Here is an 18,192-nt window from a genome sequence, read left to right on the forward strand (position 1 = left end):
ATTTCGGTATGTCCAACTGGAAGTCCCTTGCCCCGGCAACGCTTTCAGCATCTGGTGTTTCAGTTCCTGCGACACGGCCTCTCGACCCGCACAGACGGACATGAGCAGTAACTCCAGCAAGTGTCCCGGGTCTGACACATCGCGCCCGCTGGGGGGGCGGGGGCGGGGGGACACGGGCACGAGTGCCGCCTTTGTGCCTGCAATTTAAAGCGCCTTTTTAGGTCTGCCTCCTGCGAGGCGGCATTTTGCAGTCCTCCTCCCCACCATCCTTGGGGAAGACAAAAATAAAACCCCAGAACGTGTGCTGGTTTTTTCAAGGGCCATTTCTTCACAAATCGCCGGCAGCCTTCCTCCCGGCGCAGGCCTAGGCGTGAACTCCGGTCTCGTTGCGCGCACTAGAAGGGCGGGGGGTAGGGGGGGGGAAAGAGAAACTCAGGCGGCAGCCGCAGGGGTGGGGAAGGGGAGAGACGGCTCCGCAGCGGAGCCTCAGCGGTGCCTGCCGCTGCCAGCCGAGGCGCGGCGCGGCGGAGGGAGCCGCTCCAGCTGCGGCAGCGCTGGGCGGGGAGCGGCGCCGCGCCGAGCAGCGCGGTGGCGGCGGCGGCGGAAGCGGCGCTGGTTGCGCGAAGGGGGGAGCGAGCGGGCGGCGAGGCGGCAGCGGAGGGAAGGGGGAGGCTGTTGGTGTTTGGCGCCGGTGGAGGGAGTCATTCCTGCAGCGGCACTTCCGGTCGGCATTTTGTTCTGAGAGGGAGCGAGAGAGACACACACAGGATCCTTCCCCCTCCTCCTCTTCCCCCTACCCCCCCCGCTCGGTACCGACTCACCGTGCCCAGGCTGCCCCCTCCCCCGCCCTGCTGCGCTCGCACACACTGAGGGAGCGGCGGCGGCGGCCCCCTGGCAGCGCTGCCCCCCCGGCCACCCCCCTGCTCCCCCGCGGCTCGGAGTGTGTCTCGGAACCAGTTCGGCGCGGCCCGGCCCGGCCCGGCCCGTGTTGATGTTGTGAAGCAGGCTCAGGGGGAAGGGATTTGTCTCGGCCGCTCACCCCCCGGCTCTACATGTTCGCTGCACTGAGGAGGAGACGGAAGAGGAGCCAGCCCCCCTCCCGGCCCGGATTATTGTTGTTATATTATCTCCCCTCCTCCTCCTGCTCCGCGGCGGCGGCGGCGGCGGCCCAGCGGCGGCGGCGGCTCCTCTGAGGAGGGAGGGGGGCGGATTTCTCTCCCCCTCTCTCGGATTCTCGTTGGATTCAGACGCCGATTTGCTCAGGTAATCCCCCCTCCTTGTCTCCCCTTCCCCTCCCTGCCCTCTCCAGCAGCGGGCCGGGCCTCCCAGCCCAGGCGGCCCAGCACTGCCGGGAGCGGAGGGGATTAGCATTTATCCGGGGTAGAAGGGAGTAAGTGGCAACCGGAGGTGTTTATTTCGCGGCCCCCTTTCCTGCTCGCTCGGGTTTGGCGGAGGAGATTGGTTCCTCCCGGGCTGCCGGGAGGCCCGGGCCCGGTGGAGAGCGCAGGCCCGCCGGCCAGCGCCTTTACTCCAGCTCGGGGATTAGAAAGGCGAAGCGGCTTCTCAGTGACAGGCCTCAACCCGGAGAGGAGCAGCAGGAGGAGGAGGAAACAATACAATTAGCCGCAAATGTGCACTGATCCTTTGCCATATTTACAACTTCACCTAGGGCAAGGAAGGAAGGTCCCAGCGCAGACAGCCCTCTGAAGTGGGGAAGGAGTAAGTGGAGGAATAGAGGAAAGAGAGACAATGTAAATAGCCAGGAACAAAAATACCACCTCACTTCGCTGTTACCTTCTCCTTCTAACCAACTGCGTTCTGAACGTTCAAAAGTTCGAATGCACGTGGATTTATAATGTGTGGAGGTTTAGTCTCTAAATAATGCAGCGATTGATTAGTGTTCTAATCACTTAGTATATTTATAGCATAAAACTAGCGCTTGTGGGATGATTGACACAACACGGACACCTGCAGACCCAGAAAATATAGATAGGCAAGCATATTGTATTAGGTACTCCACACAATCTTAGTGTCTTTGTACTGTATTCGTTACAAGAATATGTGGTAAATTCACAAGGAATACTATTTTATGCTTTTAAAAAACAGAAAATGGGAGGGGGATCGTCTGCAGCGTCCTGCATTTATGACATTTAAAGGACCAAGGTGAAAATGAAATCTTACCCAAATTTGAGAACCAAACGTAAATTTAATTAAGTGAAAAGTGAGGAACGCTTAAAAAGTGTCATCCTTTCTTGTCAGGCCATACCACTTTGAGGTCCTGAGATTGTTATTGGCTGTTTGTGTCCATGATGTTTGAATATGTAATTAGGTGTCATTTTAGCAGGTCAAATCAAATGTGTTTTGCAAATGACTGTTGATGAAGTGACAGATCTTTGTAAATAAATGGTAGCTAATTTACAGTGAAGTATATCTTGGACTTACGCGTGGTAGAGTTGAGAGTGTTAGAAAAACTGAGGTAGATCTAAAACTGTGAAGTAGTAAAAATAGTCCTACAGAAATTACATAATTCAAGGAAATTATGAGATACGAAGTTTCATCTTGCACATGGACAGGAAGCTTGTACATGGCAAACAAGTAATTAACATTATATAATTTGTCTATGTTTCAGCAGATTTTTAGTCCTTCAGGTAGATTCGTTGTAATAAGAAGTGGTTAATGTATCTAATAGAGTAACTTTCTGGTGTATTGTGTTTAGAGTCTTATAATAAAACTGTGCTGTCGTGCCTCTGAGTGCCCTGATACATGTTTAAAAGGGTGAAGTTAATATAGCTGTCACGTAGAAGGCGTGTTTTTAATGCTGTAAATCCGTGTAGTAGTCAGTAGCGTGTCCGTGATTTGTATTGGTCAGGGAGCAGTTTGAATTTTAAAAAGCCTGAAGATCCTGCTGAGCCCCAATCCCGGCCTCCCTCCCTCCCACTAATCTCCCATTCCTGTCTTTGTGCTGCCTGGTCCTGTTAAGACACTGTTTGCAACAGGGCCTCAGGCCTACGTGCGTGGAACCATTTACACTTCGAAAAAGCAGCTTTTTATTTTTAAACTTTGTGAGTTGCAGAGGGAGCCACTGGTTGTCTCTAACAGTCCCTGTCTCAGTGTGTTGCAGCAGAATTCCTGTTTTCTCTTGGTCCTTGGCATGCGTAGAGGCCGAGTGTAACTCTGCTCTACAGGAGAGAAAGGACTGTGCAGAAGTAGTTGTAGTTCTTGGGTAGTTTTCATCATCAGGAAGCGACATTAGCTCTAGTGTTTTCTTTCTTCTGTTTCAGACAGCTCTCATTTTAAGAGAAATGGTTTTGTTAAGCTAACGGTAGTGAACTTCTCAAATTTATTTTTCGTTTAAGGAGGTTTGTTTTAAATATACCAGATAGAGCAGGAAATGAGCTACTGTAGTTATGTAGTTCCTGTCAAATTTATCTTGCCAGCGTTGTGTTTGTGGCACTTTTTTTTTTTTTAAATCAGAAAGCATGCACTTTTCTGGTATGAAAATTAGGCATATTTATGGAGGAAAATTTAAGATACTGTTTACTTGTGATTTGTAATGAGTTTTTTGGTTTTGTTCTTCTGAGCCACATGGATTAATCCTGAATTAGTTGCTTTATCACAGCCTATGTTGTAAATATCTTTATATCAGAAAAATATATTTAGAATACAGTAAATATTTTATGTGGAAATATTTAGAAGACTGCTTATTTTTGGTTTAGACTTTATTTTTTAGCACACTTAAGAGTGTGTGTGTGAAGCAGGACTGTGTCACTTTCATAGTACTTTTTCCCAGATGTTAGTTTGTACTGGTCCACTCTTTATCACAACAGCTAGCTACTTAAGGAGGAAGTAGTTACTTTATTCGTGTTCTAGAAATACAAAATTAATTATTCTGAAATTATTGCCTGAAAGAAGAAAATACTTTCTTGTTACCTTTTATTTTGTACTTTTGACTGCCTTGTACATTTTGAATTTGTTTCCTGTGTACATGTTTTTGTTCTTTTTCCCTCTCAACTTAAATGTTTTACCTGAAGTTATTCCAACAAAAAAATCTTTCCCTGAGGCCTTTTTCTGTCTTTTAAAACTGTTTTTATACTTCTTAAAAATAAAGACATAGAAGCAGGCATACCAGTAAATTTTTTTTTTTTTTTTGCATTTGAAATGTTTAAATTTTGGTTTAGGAGAAACAGAACACAATCAGAGAAACAAAACTATATCACTAGAACCCTTTGCAGATCCCTGTTCTCCTTAGGCGTACAAGTACCCCTGTGCAATCTTATTGCATGTTTGAGACTCCATATACATTAATGTTCACATGACTCTTCTTGTAGAATCAAGGCAATAGATAGTAATTTATGCTTTCTAGAAATTGTTTTAGAGGAGTGTATGAATGTTGGACACTGACAACAATTATGGGCATACTTAATTGGAAAAATATGAGTAGTGATATCTTTAGAATTTGCTGTCTGGTAGGTATGAGGTGGATCATGCGGTGTTAGGGTAGCTATTCAGTGTCACAAAATTGCTAGAAATACTTAACATCTGAAAAAAATGGCCATTTAAATGTGATACTGCTTATTTTCAATCTTGTTGTTCATACACCTTTATTATATGTAGTACAGGTTAGGTTAGTTTCTGACTTTGGATCATCAGCAGTAACAAACACTTAGTTGCACTGAGTTACCTAGTAGGAAATGCTTGAAATTGGTGATACCTGTGTGTTATTGCTAATAAGCCTGTATAACAACAATCCTTTTTAATAATCACTCTTTCTGAAATTACAGTTGTTAAAGGATTGTATTCTAAAAACCTTTAATATAATTCGTCTGGATTTGTGTTTTTATTTTTTTTTAGTGTTACAAGCATACTTCTTAGTAGCTTATCCTGACCCTCAAATTATATGTGAGAGTTGTGTTTTATATTGACGTCTGCTGCACCCCAGGAGTGAGGAAATTGTGTTTCATGAGGTTGTGCAGGATCTGTGATTTGTGTCTCACTTCCTGTCCCTGCGGTTCACTATGGAAAATCTCACTAGGAAAAGGGAGAGGAGAACGGATTTTGGCCCAGTTGTTTGTAGAATCAAAGAGGAATTCCAGTCAAATTGAAAGTGATTATTGATACTGTACTTGAAGGTGACTACTTGGTTTACACAAATAACTTTAAAAAATGTAAACATAGAAGGCCATTTTTCATGCTAAAGTCAGAAAAAATTTAGAAACATTCATTTTTATGGCCTTTAGTATTTGTATCTGTTGGTTTAAAGTGCTTTTCCAATTGGAGATCAAAATTCTCTATATGGGTAGATATTTTAATTTTTCATATTACTTTGATTACTTTGATACTGTGGTTTGATTTGGAGCACTTTGTGTTTTGTACCAGTGTGTATATGTAGACATGCAATGCATTTTAGATGAACAATGTCAAAAACGCTAGGTTGCAAAGTAAGGAACTTGGAGAAGGAAACAGCAGACAAAGACTACAGAAGCAAACATAACCTAGCCCCCTTCTCCATGCACTGGGCCTTTAACTACATTATTGTATTCCACTTTACCCTTGCAGCCTCAGGTCAGTGCCTCATACATGGGAAATGCCAGTTGACTGGTATACTGTTATAACCCAGTTTATATATTTGTTTTTCTTTGTCATTCAGTGTGCAACCTGCTGCCTCATTACCTGCTGTAAATACCCAAATCTTTCCTGGTGAAGTGTTTTCACCTGTTAATTTGTCTCAAGGAATTGTCTCAAAAATAATAACTGTCTCAAAAAAAAAAAAAATTGTCTCAAAATAAATAGCCATGCTTCACAAACATTAGAGAATTATTTTTTTGGTACATTTGTAAAAGATTTTTTCCATTTTACAGATGGAAGACTGAAACTGAAGGAAAATAGTAAATTTTAAAAGTGCTTATAAATTTTGAGTAATTTGACATGCTTTATTCTTCAGATTTTTAGTTACTTTACATCACAGTAAGTTTGAGTTTTTTTGCAGTTGTGAGTGCAGTGCATTTCAACATATCAGGCTCGTATTTTCTCATGATGGATCCCTAGGAGGTATAGAATGGATTTTCACTGATGGCCTTAAACATCTATTAAAGTTTCAATTGTCTTGATCACGCCAACAGCTGGAACAGATTTCCTGTCCTGAAAAATAGAAAAGAATCACCCTCTGTATTGTGAAGAACCCAAAATCTCTTTATTGGGAAGAATAGAGATAACAACTAGATAATAACTCAAATTCCCGCAAGTGAACTGGTTGAATGGAATCCTCTGCAGCCTAGTGGTCAGACCATTTCATTGCAATGTCAGTCTGTTGTCCAGCTGCTCTGTGGCTCTGTTAGGAAAGCAAGATGGTTCACAGGTGTCATAAGTGCATTCCTAGCCAGACAATTGCTTTTGAGGTGTCAGAAGTCCAGGTCCAAATGCCTAATCTATATTGGGCAGAGAAGTTCTTGAGATTTTTTCTTCCCATAGGGCTTTTTATGTCCCATCTTCAAGGCATGGCCTAGAGGCAGTGTTTATTATGGAGCAGGTGGAAAAGCAGTGCTCAGTCTTTTCCTTTTTCCTTTTTTTTTTTTCTTTCTGTGTTTACTTGTGATGGAAGTTTTCTGTGAAAATAAGTTGGAGGGGGTTTTAAAGGTTTTTTTCCGTTTTTTTTTTTTGTTTTTTTTTTTAAGAAGAGTTGATCTTTATAAATGGCAATTTCCAGCAAAAGATCTCTTGGACAGGAAACTGTTTTTAATCAGCTGGAATTATCAAGTACATTTTATTCAAATTCCTTGGTAAAAAAGTATAGTGTCCCATAGAAGACACCTCTTCTACTCTGTAACTGTTTGTTTCATGACATATGTATCATGTGCTATATATGAGGCAGAGTTCCTGTAAATAACAAAAAACATTATATGATCACTTAATGAATAACCCGTATAACGCACAAGGGGCTAAATTGTAGGTGTAAGCAACCATAATTCTGACATTCCTTAACACTTTAATGCTTGGTTTTGTAATGTTAACCTTTTTTCTTTCATTTGTATTTTTAATATAATGTAATTTATCAAGCTCCTTGAATGTAAACATGTGTCTGTGATAGCGCAACCCCTCTCCTGTCTGAGCTAACAGTCTCTCATCTGTGTTGATCAGATACTTAGAAAGGATGAGGTTACAAATACTTCTATCTCTGAAATTTTGTTTCCAGGTCTTAGGTCTTAGTAGAGACTCTTGGTTTCTTGCATGTTATTTTCAGGTATATTCAGAATATATATATATATATATATTCAGGTATGTTGCGTTCTCATTTTCTTTGGATATGCTTGCTGGGTATTAAGGATGGAGGGAAAATTTAGAGGGCCCTCATCACATGCGATGTACAGCAGCTGCCTTGGCTCCTGTAGAAAAAGTAATCTGGAACCTGCTTTTTGGAGTCTAAAAGCTGCGAAAATTTTGGTAATACTCCAACAAGACTCTGGTGAGGGCTTATGGGGTGTACTTTGTAGAGATCTAAAATTGGTTTAACTTTGATTTTTTTCTTTCTTCTTTCTTCTTTTTTTCTTTCCCTAAAGGAAAATTAAAAATCTGGCTGATGATGCAATTGTTAAATTTCTAGTTCAAATTAAGGAGCTTTTTACTACATGGATGCTGGTAGGGGGATGTTTTCTTTTTTTTGGTTTTTTTTTTTTCTTTTTCTTTCTTTCCTGTGTGCTGGGAAATGGATTTTCTTCTACTAGCATGCTCGGTGATGATTTGTTCTTCCTGGAAGTTTCCTTCAAAACTCATGTTGAGGCATAACCTGTAACAGAAAAATTTCAGTGTGTCCTGTTAAAATTTGGCAGTTACGGGGAATTGAAACAGAGTTTAACAAAGTTACTAGCTGACTTTAAGAATGCTTGTTGCTTCTTGTTTGTTCTGTATAGATGTGATTAGCAGTGACTCTTCTTGGTTTCCTGACACCGTTTAAACACAGTGATTTTACTTCTGACTTCACTAAACTTCAGTCATTTAGGCCAAAATCTTCCATACTGAGTGACTGCCCTTTATTAACTAATTCTTTCAATAAAGTTTAAAGCTAAAATAGTTCACTGGCTCATAAGTGTCATGCTAGAGAAAAAGTTTAAAAATTATTTCTGACCTTCTTTTCCAAGTAATTGGAGCACCCCCATTCTTTGGGAAAGGAATTTAAATTTGAGAGTGAGATCACTTTTTGCATTAGGGATGTGCATCTTGTTGACATTCAAAAACCTGTCCAAAAATTGGGCAAGTTATTAGTGCCTGAAAAAGTAGCTGACTTTCTCTGATTGTAGGCACTAATGTTGAAAAACTTTGTGTACAACAGGACTTTCCTAATAAGTACAGTTCTAAGCAGTGAGATGTGATGCAGGCTTTTAGTTTTCTGGTGTCCATTCTTGGCTTATGCACAGTGCTGATTCATTTGAATGTTGAGAAGACAACTGTTGTTGCAGGTGGTCGACAAGGTGAATACGCGGAGAAGAGTGGTGGACTGGAGCAGACTTACACGGGACGGAAAGGGAATGGGAATTTGAAGGGTAGGAATTGGGAGGAAGGTAGGAGCTTGGAGTTCCTAAGGAAGTAATGACTGAACTGTGAGGCCTGTATAAAGGGGCTGGTGGGGCAGATACAGGTGTCCTTAGTAAGGATACACAGGAGCTGTGCAACAGCCTTAGCAAAAAGCCAAAACAGAAGAGTACTTTGGAATTGGGTTTACAGTCAAGGGAAGCAGTTCAGGGATGGGAATGGGTGGGTAGTATGTACTGATAAAGGCCAGAGAGGGGAAGAAGAGAAAATTGCTTGAGAAGTCTGTAGTACAAAACAAGGATTGGCTGGGCAAAGAAGCATTATTTCACACACAAGAATTCGTGGTTTGAATTGTCTTACCCCCAGCTCAGTAGGATTAAAAAAAAGGCTCAGAAATGTCAAGTAATTCTTACAAGAGCAAATGATAGGGAGTTCCGTAGTTAGATTACTTGTGTAGTCTGCATTTGGCATCTTTGTGACTGTATTGTGGTAGTCCTTAAGTTTGTTGTCAGTTTTTTCCTTAGAACAGAATGCCTGTTTTACTAACTGTGTGGAATGAGTGGAGTTGGTTTTGTTTTTTTGGTTTTTGTTTAAAAAAAAAAAAAAAAAAAAGAACAGGTTATATTAATGTTTCCTAGGATTGGCCTTAGATATTGTTGATTCTGCCTTGGGGAAAAGGATAGGCTCCTGAGATTGCTTCCAGTCCTGTCTTATGATTAAATATTTTGATTTCTCTTTGGTGTTCAGTGTGTAGTCCTTTACCTTAATCACTTCACATCTTTAAGCCCTGTTCCAGAGATAGATTTCTTAATTTCCTCAGGAGTTTTTCTGGAATCCTTCACAAATACTTATTTTTAAAATGTTTTTGAGGAGAGTATGTAATATGCAAGTTGGGAACTGAGATGCAGAAGTTAGTATTCATAACTTTGGAAGTCTTAACTGGAGCAACTGTAAGATTAAATTAACTTGAATTTTTTTGTATCATAACGTGTGATAATATTAGAATGGATTTTATTAATTTTGGTTACAAATATGACTAATCAGTGCTTCGTCACGTTAGGCTTCAGAGTGTGCAGGAAGAAAGGAACACAGAAATATTTACCCTTAGTAATAGAAATAGAATGAAATTCTCAAGAGTGAAAATTTTCTGTTTCCTCCTATCTGATCTGCAGCCTGTTTGCCTTCATACTTGTCTTTCATTTTTACTTGAAGTTGGAGAGTCGTGTCTACAACAGACCTTGCAGCCTTATGAATAGCCTCTGATTCATTTCCAGAGCAGATTCCTCCTGTAAGCTGAATGAAGACTGGGCCTGGGGCTGGGAGGGGGGTGTTACACAGTTATGTAATCCAAGGACTGCATCAGAATTCTTGAGTGTAAGGGGCATTTATTAACTTCTGATTGACTTTGCAAATGTGATCTTTCAGCCAAGGGGTGTGTGGGATTTCCTGATAGAAGTCTAGAAAGATTTGTGTTGATACACAGAAGAAGTAATGCTTGAGTAGTTTGGTGATGTCAGCTTTTCTGTGTTGAGCATTCTGTTGTTGTAGAGGGTTTTTTAACATCAGATCTTCAGCATTTTTAATCATACAAATTTTAACTTACGGAAATGCATGTATTATAGTATCTTTTTAAGCATTGTGTTGTAAAACAACTGTCACAGTGCAGCAGGTAAAAATTTTGAACTTGATTTCTACATCATGAAAAGGAGTTGGAGTGAGATGAAAAAGGGACTTCATTGTTGCGATGCTATGATTGAACAGGTCAGCCCTTGAGTGTCAATCGAAAATTTGAGATGTGTGAGCATGCATAATGGCACTCACAACTTTGTCTGTGGTGCTGAGTAAGGGATCCATATTGTTTAGTCAATAGAAAACATTGGAGAGATTTTTACCTCCTGAAAGAGAGTTTAAATAAATTTGTTTTCTAATCTTATTCTCTCTTTCAGGCTTTTTGCCCGTTGTAATTAATTTTCTTTGCATTGCGGTGTAGTACTCCTTTGACAAGAGAAGGGAGTGCGTGCTACCCCATAAAATCTTGGAGCCAATCAAGGACTAACAGATAGTGACAAATGCATGTTTGAACCTCCTGCTGCTGAGGATGATTTTAGAATTTCTGTATCTGACATCCTGAGCAAGTACTCCTTGTTCTGCTGAGATTCTGAGTGAAGGGTTGGAGGTGGTGGCTAGCACGCAGTGCATAGTAACCAGTTTTGTGTGTTAGGCATGTTCAAAGCGTGTGTATGACTGGACTTTCCTACTCCAAAGGCCTTGCCCAGACTTAGGTTTGTATTGAGCTCCTTGGTTCTGCAAAAACAGTGGCAGTTCTGACATACACTGAAGAAAAGCTGAACTTTCAGCTAGGTGAACTTTCCTGGTGATAATTCAGGTGACTAATGGCTTAGAGGGTTGCCAGAGCACACTGTGCACTCTAGGGTCACTATTACAAAAGTTTATTTAGAGCTATAGTGCTGCATTTTTACTCACCAGAGTAACTCCCACTGCTTCTGTCTAGTGTGGTGTGAAGTTTAGTCAGGTTATTTATAGAAATGGATCATTTATTGTTACCATGGAAAATATTAAAATATTTGAGGCACTGCAATAAAGAATAGCATGATTTAAGAACTCTTGTGTCTGCAATTTTGTAAATATCATTACGTGAACAAGCCATCATAATACTGGAAGGTAAACATTCTCAGTTTTCACATCACACTGTAATCTTGGCTTGCAACCTGGAGAAAGAATAATGAAAGCTACTTCCTTAATTTAGTGCCATGTTAAAGGATAATGTTGAATTAGTAGGCTTCAGAATAGGAGTTCTCTCTTTTTCTGTAAATGTTTGTGTTTATTCCTGACAAATTCTTTTTCTAGGCTCAAAGTGGACATATGATGTCATGGGATTAAGCTAATTCTTAATCACATCTTGATAAATAATTAGCCAATGAAATCTTATAAAAAGCTCTGTAGGTGGGCTTCTGAGAATTCAGCATGATTTGTTAAGTCCTGATAATTGAAGTTATTGCATGCTCAGCTACAGTGAACGTTTAATTGTGTATATGTAGCCTGTGGCAACTGCATGTAACTTGATTTAATTTAACCTTGTTTCATTGCTGGCTAAGGAAGGTTGAATTGGTTTGCATTTTTCATGGACTAAGTATATATGCATAATTATTGAAAGTCAGCTGATGCACAGTAGCTTGAGAGTCTGGGCTGTCAGCTTGCCCAAATGTGGCTGACACTCCATGGATCTTTATTAGAAGGGAACAGTATTTGTCTGAAACAAAGCTGTTGAAAGTCTCCTGCCTGCGCCTAATTACTGTTACAGGTGTAAATTTGAACAAGTGTTTTGGGAAGGATGCTAAAAGTAGGTGAAATACCTCATCGCAAATGATTTTGAAATCCAGTTAGAAGATACCATAAAGCATGTTGTAGATGTAAGCAGATAACTATTTTAAACGAGAAAAAAACCCTCATCAGTTTTATGATGAGGCTTATGAGCTTATGCTATTTTGTAATAAAAAAACAAACAAAAATTAGAAGATAGATGTACTTTAGTTCTAAAAGTTAGCCTATAGAAATAGCATCATTTACCAAAGGCATTAAATTTTCTCTGCAGAACTTAGAGGTTTTATTAGTAAAATGACATTCACCTTCATAGGAATATTTTAGTTTAGTTTCATATGCATGATTATGATGAATAAATATTCTGTAAATCAAGTTACATTCAGGTACATTAATAGGGTTTTGTGTCAAGTGATGCTTTAATATTATGCTTCTGTGAATGGATTGCCTTCAGTGGGCTTACACAAGTGCCTTTACTTGAAATTGATAGGTATCATCTTAATGGCTTCCTGAAATAAGTTAGAATTTTACTTGGACTTTAAATAGCTTAGTCCTGAAACATTAGGGTATTCAAATGCAGTAAAATGTTTATTTGCTGAACTCAGTGATCACAGTAGTAAACAGTCTTGGTGCACACAAGACTATTTAAGAACCACTTTTGTTTTTCTTTAAATAATATATAATAATTTTGTAGATGAGATTTACCCCATTAAAACCAACGGTAACTTTAATGGTTCTGTCATAGTTACTTGTTATTGTTCTGTGATTAATTTGGGTTTTGTCATAATCATTGTTAAGCATTTTATGACTTTGTAAGTTAAAGATGTTTCTGTTTTGGGGGCATGGTGTGGGTGTCAGTTGTGGCCTGGAGTGCTGATTGCTAAGATGCAGTACTGGGCTCCTGCTTGTCATTTCTTTCCAGTAACTTTCAGAACTCTGAATGTAGTTTATGAATTCAACACTCACGTAGCTTGCTAACATACTCATCAGTGGTATGTTATTGTAGATGTTAAGATAACTTGAAATTTATTTTTTTTGTAATCACCTATGTACAAGGTTGATACATATGATTAGTTAATAACTCAGATACTTGTCCACTGAAAAGCACAGAGTCATGTTTGAAAATTTGCTTTCCAATTTTTCAGAAATAAGAAATACCTACTTGACAGCCAGTGTCTTACAAGAGGATGTTTGCTGTGAGTAAACAGTAGGAATAATTAACAGTGGGGGGAGCTCAAGTTCCTTGTAATATGAACCTGGAAAACACAAATGTAAATGAATGTTGGATTATGTGAAATAGCAGTTTAGTGCTATACAGAATACTACTGTCAGTATAAATTTGTGTCTCAGACATAAATGTTATCATGTGTGCCAAAGCATGCAGACAATAATGACAAACATGTGGCCTGGGAAGGTCACTTGTGGTTCTGCAAGCTCTAATTTATGGTGTCCCATGGCAACTGTTACAGAGGAAAAAGGATTATGAATTGAGATGTATCCCTGGATCATGTCCTGTGAGTTTAATGTGAAGAGTTTTAAGTTATTTTTTTGCAGAGGTAAACAGCCTGTTGCCGCAGGAACAGATCTTTTCCTTGGTGCTGCTGTGTTCTCTCAGTTGTATGTTCTGTCACAGAGGCTGGTGGGAAATTAGCAGTTACACTACTGGAAAACAAGACAGAAACTCAGTTGGTTGACGACTTGGATGAATAGCTAGCAAAGGACAGTGTCCCTACCTGTATAGGTGCCTCAGGATCCAATGTAGAGAGGAAAGACTGAGAACTAGTTACTCCTTATTGCTGCTTCAGTGTCTATGTCAGTATTGATGCGAGCTTAAGGTAGCTGAGGCCTGATCCATTTCAGCTGCTTCTGGTTTCTGTTCAAATGGTGTGTGAATGAAACTAGAAGGGTGTCATGCTTCATTTTTAATGCTTCTGTATTGCCAGAATATCCCCATAAAGATGGGCAGCCTCTGGGGCTACTTTAAGCTAAAGCAATTTCAAGTTTGGAAAAAAACCCAAATTGATTCTATTCCTTCTACAATAGCAAAGCTGCAGAGAACTAAGGATCTTCTCCAAAATGAGACTGTGACTTGTGGAATAATGTTAATGTTTCACAGTAGAAAGATGGAGTTACCTCTCTAAAAGGTGTATGTGTATCACCTGCATCTCAGGGAACACTGCAAAGATTGGTTTTATTTTTCCCTCAAAGGTACTTCCCTACAAATACATATTTATAGCATTGCTGTGATTTACGTCTTACTTGGTACATTGTCATTTTCATTCATCAGTGAGTTATGGTAGGCAAACGGCTATAACTGTATTTTTCTCATAATGGGTGACCTGAAATACATAGCACACTTATTTTAGGCTTTTTAAAAATTTCTAGATTTTAATTACTTGAAATATACATGGATAATAAGTTTCATTGGGGGTTTTGTGTTTTTTTTCAACATAAGTAAAACTCAGGACAGTTCAAATATAACTTACTTGCATTTTGAAAGCCATCCTCTTGCTAGAAAAAAGAAATACTGCATTGCAAATAGTTGCAGTTCAAAAAGTTATGAAAATAAAGTGCTGAGCATGCAATTGTGCAAATTCTATTAAAAAATAAAGCATGACTGAGTAATCTGTTCTTCAGTTTATTAATTTATTTGCATGGTCAGTTGTGGTTGTTCATGTATCTTAGCATATGGGCCACACTACACTTTTGCCTTAGCAACAACAGGGACAATAATGCTGTCTGAATTCTGTAGTAGAAAGCTTTATATTAAAGCCTCAGAGAAACTGAGGGCTGTAATTAGCCCTCTCTTTCACAGTAGCGTGTTTTAGATTCTTAGGAAAAGGTAGTAGTCATTTGGAGTGAAGTGCCTGGAGAATAAAGAACACAGAAGATAAGCAGAACATCTGTGGGTTGGGTACAGGTAGGGATGACTCAGGATGAATTATCTTGGCATGGTCCTGTGAAGACTAACGTAACCTTCATGGAGCAGTTCTTGGGCCTTCTCCATATGCCAATGACATAGGCAACTTGGCAGTTCAGTCGGTAACTTGGAACTGTGTCCATGGCTAAAGACAGAGACTTCACTTTTTTTGTAGCTTTTGTTGTAGCGTATCAGTTTGGAATTTAGAGATGCCTTTATAGGATGCATGTGGATTTTTATTTAATCAATAAAATGATATCTGCAACTAACAGTTCACAAATGGGAAAATGCAATTTTTTGCAGTTTCAATCATTAACTGATGGCCAGCTTTCTCATATTGTAAGGTGTGATTTACATGAATAATGAAAAAATATTTGCCATGTATTAAAGAACAGAGAAATAGTAGCAGTGCATTTATCCTTTCTGAGACTTTACCAGTACCTTCTTTGAAGAAGTAATTCTAAGAGCACTTTTTTCTTTTATTATGTAGGGTTTTTTGCAATTTTTTAATTTGTCAACCTCATTATCTCCTTGCTTTTGTAAGTGAGAGCCTGTGTATGTGATATAATTAGAATATACTTTCTGGAAAGGCCATGTGAATACTTAAGTAACTGAAGCTGGAAACAGGCTTAACTAAACCAAAACAAGCTGCTTGTATAGTGAGACTTAGGTTTCTGCATTTCTTTGATGTTAGTTTAAATATCCTCCTTTTTTTATTAGTATAATCCTGTTTCATTAATAAAGGCTTGGTCATCTCTCTCCCCTCCAACCTTCCCCCAATCTTGAAACTGGCTGTTTAATCACTAGCTCTCATAAGCCAGTCAAGAAGCCGTATAATGAAAGACCACTCTGGGAGTGGGAGGAAATAAATATCTTTTCCTGTTTTACTTGGGAGCATTGGCAGAAGAGATTGGTTGGGTGGAGTATGAACGAGACTGCCTTTCCCTGGTTTGTGCATTACAGCACATTAGCAAATGAGAGCTTGCAAGTGTGTGACATGAACAAGATGGAGAGGCTTTATTCCCCTTCTCACCTTGCACAATATGAACACACATATTTTGACTTGAGTGGGTTGCGTAGGTTTGTGGAGAAAACTTGATTGCTGAGGGGGCATGTTAGTTGACTTGCAATTTCATCATTCATTTTACAGTATGGCAGTGTTTGATTAAAAATATTTATAAATTATTTAGGAATACTGACTTTGAAAGTATATTACTAAAATAGATCCTGAGAAATATTTTGGCTGATTGGAAGATGTTAACAATTTACAGATTTCAGTATAATACAACAGATAACTCTGTATGGATCTCTGCCTCCCACACACACACTTATTTCCTTAGCTTTTGGGGAAATACAGGTTAGGATATATGAATATGTTGTCATGTTTGCTTACTTGCATTTAGTGTTGGCAGTAATGTGAACAAGTGTGAACTTTCTCTTTGTACTGTATGTTGTATAGCTTTTGATGACACTGTACTCCAAAGCAAAATAAAAACAATGTATGACATCTCTGATCATATTTCTGGAAAAGTTATGTCAGTAAAAATGCATAGATTGACATTTTGAAACATAGTGATATTTGAGGGGAAAAAAAATCAGTGTGCTAGACCTGCAATTAGAATGTAACTGAAGCGGTTTTGTTCTAGAAATACTGTAATGGTGTAAAACTGAAACACGTTAGTGCTGTTACTTTAAAATAAAGTCTATTTAAATGTAAACATTTTTCAAAGCTATGTCCACTTTGACAAATGACAAGTGTTCAGTGAAACATTCTAATTAAAAAAAATTCTCATTCAGGTTAATGGACAGCTGTCTAGGAGAGAGGATCTACATAAATCCTTTCTTTCTAGCCATTAATGGTGAGGAGATTGGAATTTTCACCAGTGTCTCTCCCTGTACTTTAATGTAATATGAATAATGTTTATCAACTTCCGGCTAGCAAATGATTTCTCTTTTTGTACATGATGAAGATAGTAGCTGTAAGATCTCTTCCAGATCATGCATGTGCTTCTTGTTTTTCCTGTTGTTTTCTAGATCCTATCACAGTCCACTTCAGAGAGCCTTAGACAGCTTTGATCTCATGAACGATTTTGAAGTTTGCTAAATAGTCTGGTTTACTAAAAGGTTACAGGAGACGGTTAGGACTTTTGGAGGAGGTTCAGTTGTCTTGGCGCTAATATGGATTTTTTTAATATTACTTCAGCAAAGAAAATTTCTTTGTTTACCAGATGTGAATTTAGAAAACACAAGATGTGGAAGGTTAAGGTGCCATAGTTCAGTTTTCACCCATAACCCTATCTACTGTGCTTTTTATGTCAGGTTTATATGACAGGACAGTAGTCACATGGTTGTACAGCTTCCCATCTTCAAGATTGCTATGTGTAAATATGCTTACGCTTAAAAAAATACTGTATGTGCAGTGAATATATCAAGGCCAGCTAGCGAAATTATGGTAGTCAGTAAAGTGTAACTTCATAGCTGAATATTCTAATTTTTTGTACTATAAAATTGGCACTTTAGTTACACAAAATTGACAGTATAGTACTTGGGGAGCATGAAGACCATTAATACAAGCTGATGTGGATGATGTGAAATTAAGTTAGCATCTCTTTCCAGAGTATGGGACCTTATTAGGAGTGACTATACTTAGTGCGCAACCTGTTCTAAGTTATCATGTAGTTAATTTGTTTAGTCTGTTTACCTGAACAATAATACTTTCTACACAATAGGAGGAGCAGGAGTTTTGAAAGTTATTAAACTAGTTGATTCAGAACTGTTCAGTTGTAAAGATAAACAGTTGATATACAGGGCTATGATCTTCTGACTCTTCAGAAGTGGAAAAGTAAGGAAAAATCCTTTTATTGCAAATTGATGAATAAAACCTCTCCGTAAAGTTTTATTTACCTTTTGTGGTAAGAACCCTCTTTAACAAAGCAGTTTAATTTACATCTGTGAAAAGGACAGTCTTTAAAAGGTAGATTAAACGTCAGTGATAGTGCTATTGCATGGGTGTCATTACATGTTTAACTGAAGAGTCCATTCTGGATTATGTAATTACCCCTTCACTTTTTTGTGTTTGAGGTGGAAAAAGTGGTTTATGTGTGTTTGTTTTAAATCAGGTTACCAAATACATTGTCATATTCAGGAATTTAACTAAGGAAAACACTAATGGAATCTGAAATCCTCTAGTAATTTCCTAGTTTTTCTTCTCTTAAACCTCATTTTGCTCATCCGGTGATGCCTGTAACTACAGCCTTAATTTACCTAAGCTGAAATAGTTGTTAATTTAGGTACTGTTACTGGGCAAGCGTTTTTATGATGGACTTGATAGTGTTAGTCCTGCTCATGTTATCTGTCTGAGTGTGTCTATATATAATTAAATACAAAGAAAACTGACAAATGTATACTTT

General features: G+C 38.9%; 1 protein-coding gene across 8 annotated transcripts in view; it reads left to right on the forward strand.

The window, feature by feature from the left end:
* Positions 1-730: 730 nt before the first annotated feature.
* The window catches only part of NIPBL (NIPBL cohesin loading factor), a 152,582-nt gene continuing 135,120 nt past the window's right edge, over positions 731-18,192 (forward strand). For 4 of the 8 annotated variants that reach the window (XM_055698546.1, XM_055698547.1, XM_055698544.1 and 1 more), the window contains exon 1: positions 782-1,263. The gene's annotated coding sequence lies outside the window, so the exon portion shown is untranslated. Of the gene's footprint in view, positions 1,264-8,450; positions 8,553-18,192 lie in introns of all 8 variants that reach the window. The other 4 variants (XM_055698543.1, XM_014283282.3, XM_055698542.1 and 1 more) reach the window with 2 other exon arrangements.

The sequence above is a fragment of the Falco cherrug genome, chromosome Z (assembly GCF_023634085.1).
Source record: "Falco cherrug isolate bFalChe1 chromosome Z, bFalChe1.pri, whole genome shotgun sequence".
Taxonomy (NCBI): domain Eukaryota; kingdom Metazoa; phylum Chordata; class Aves; order Falconiformes; family Falconidae; genus Falco; species Falco cherrug.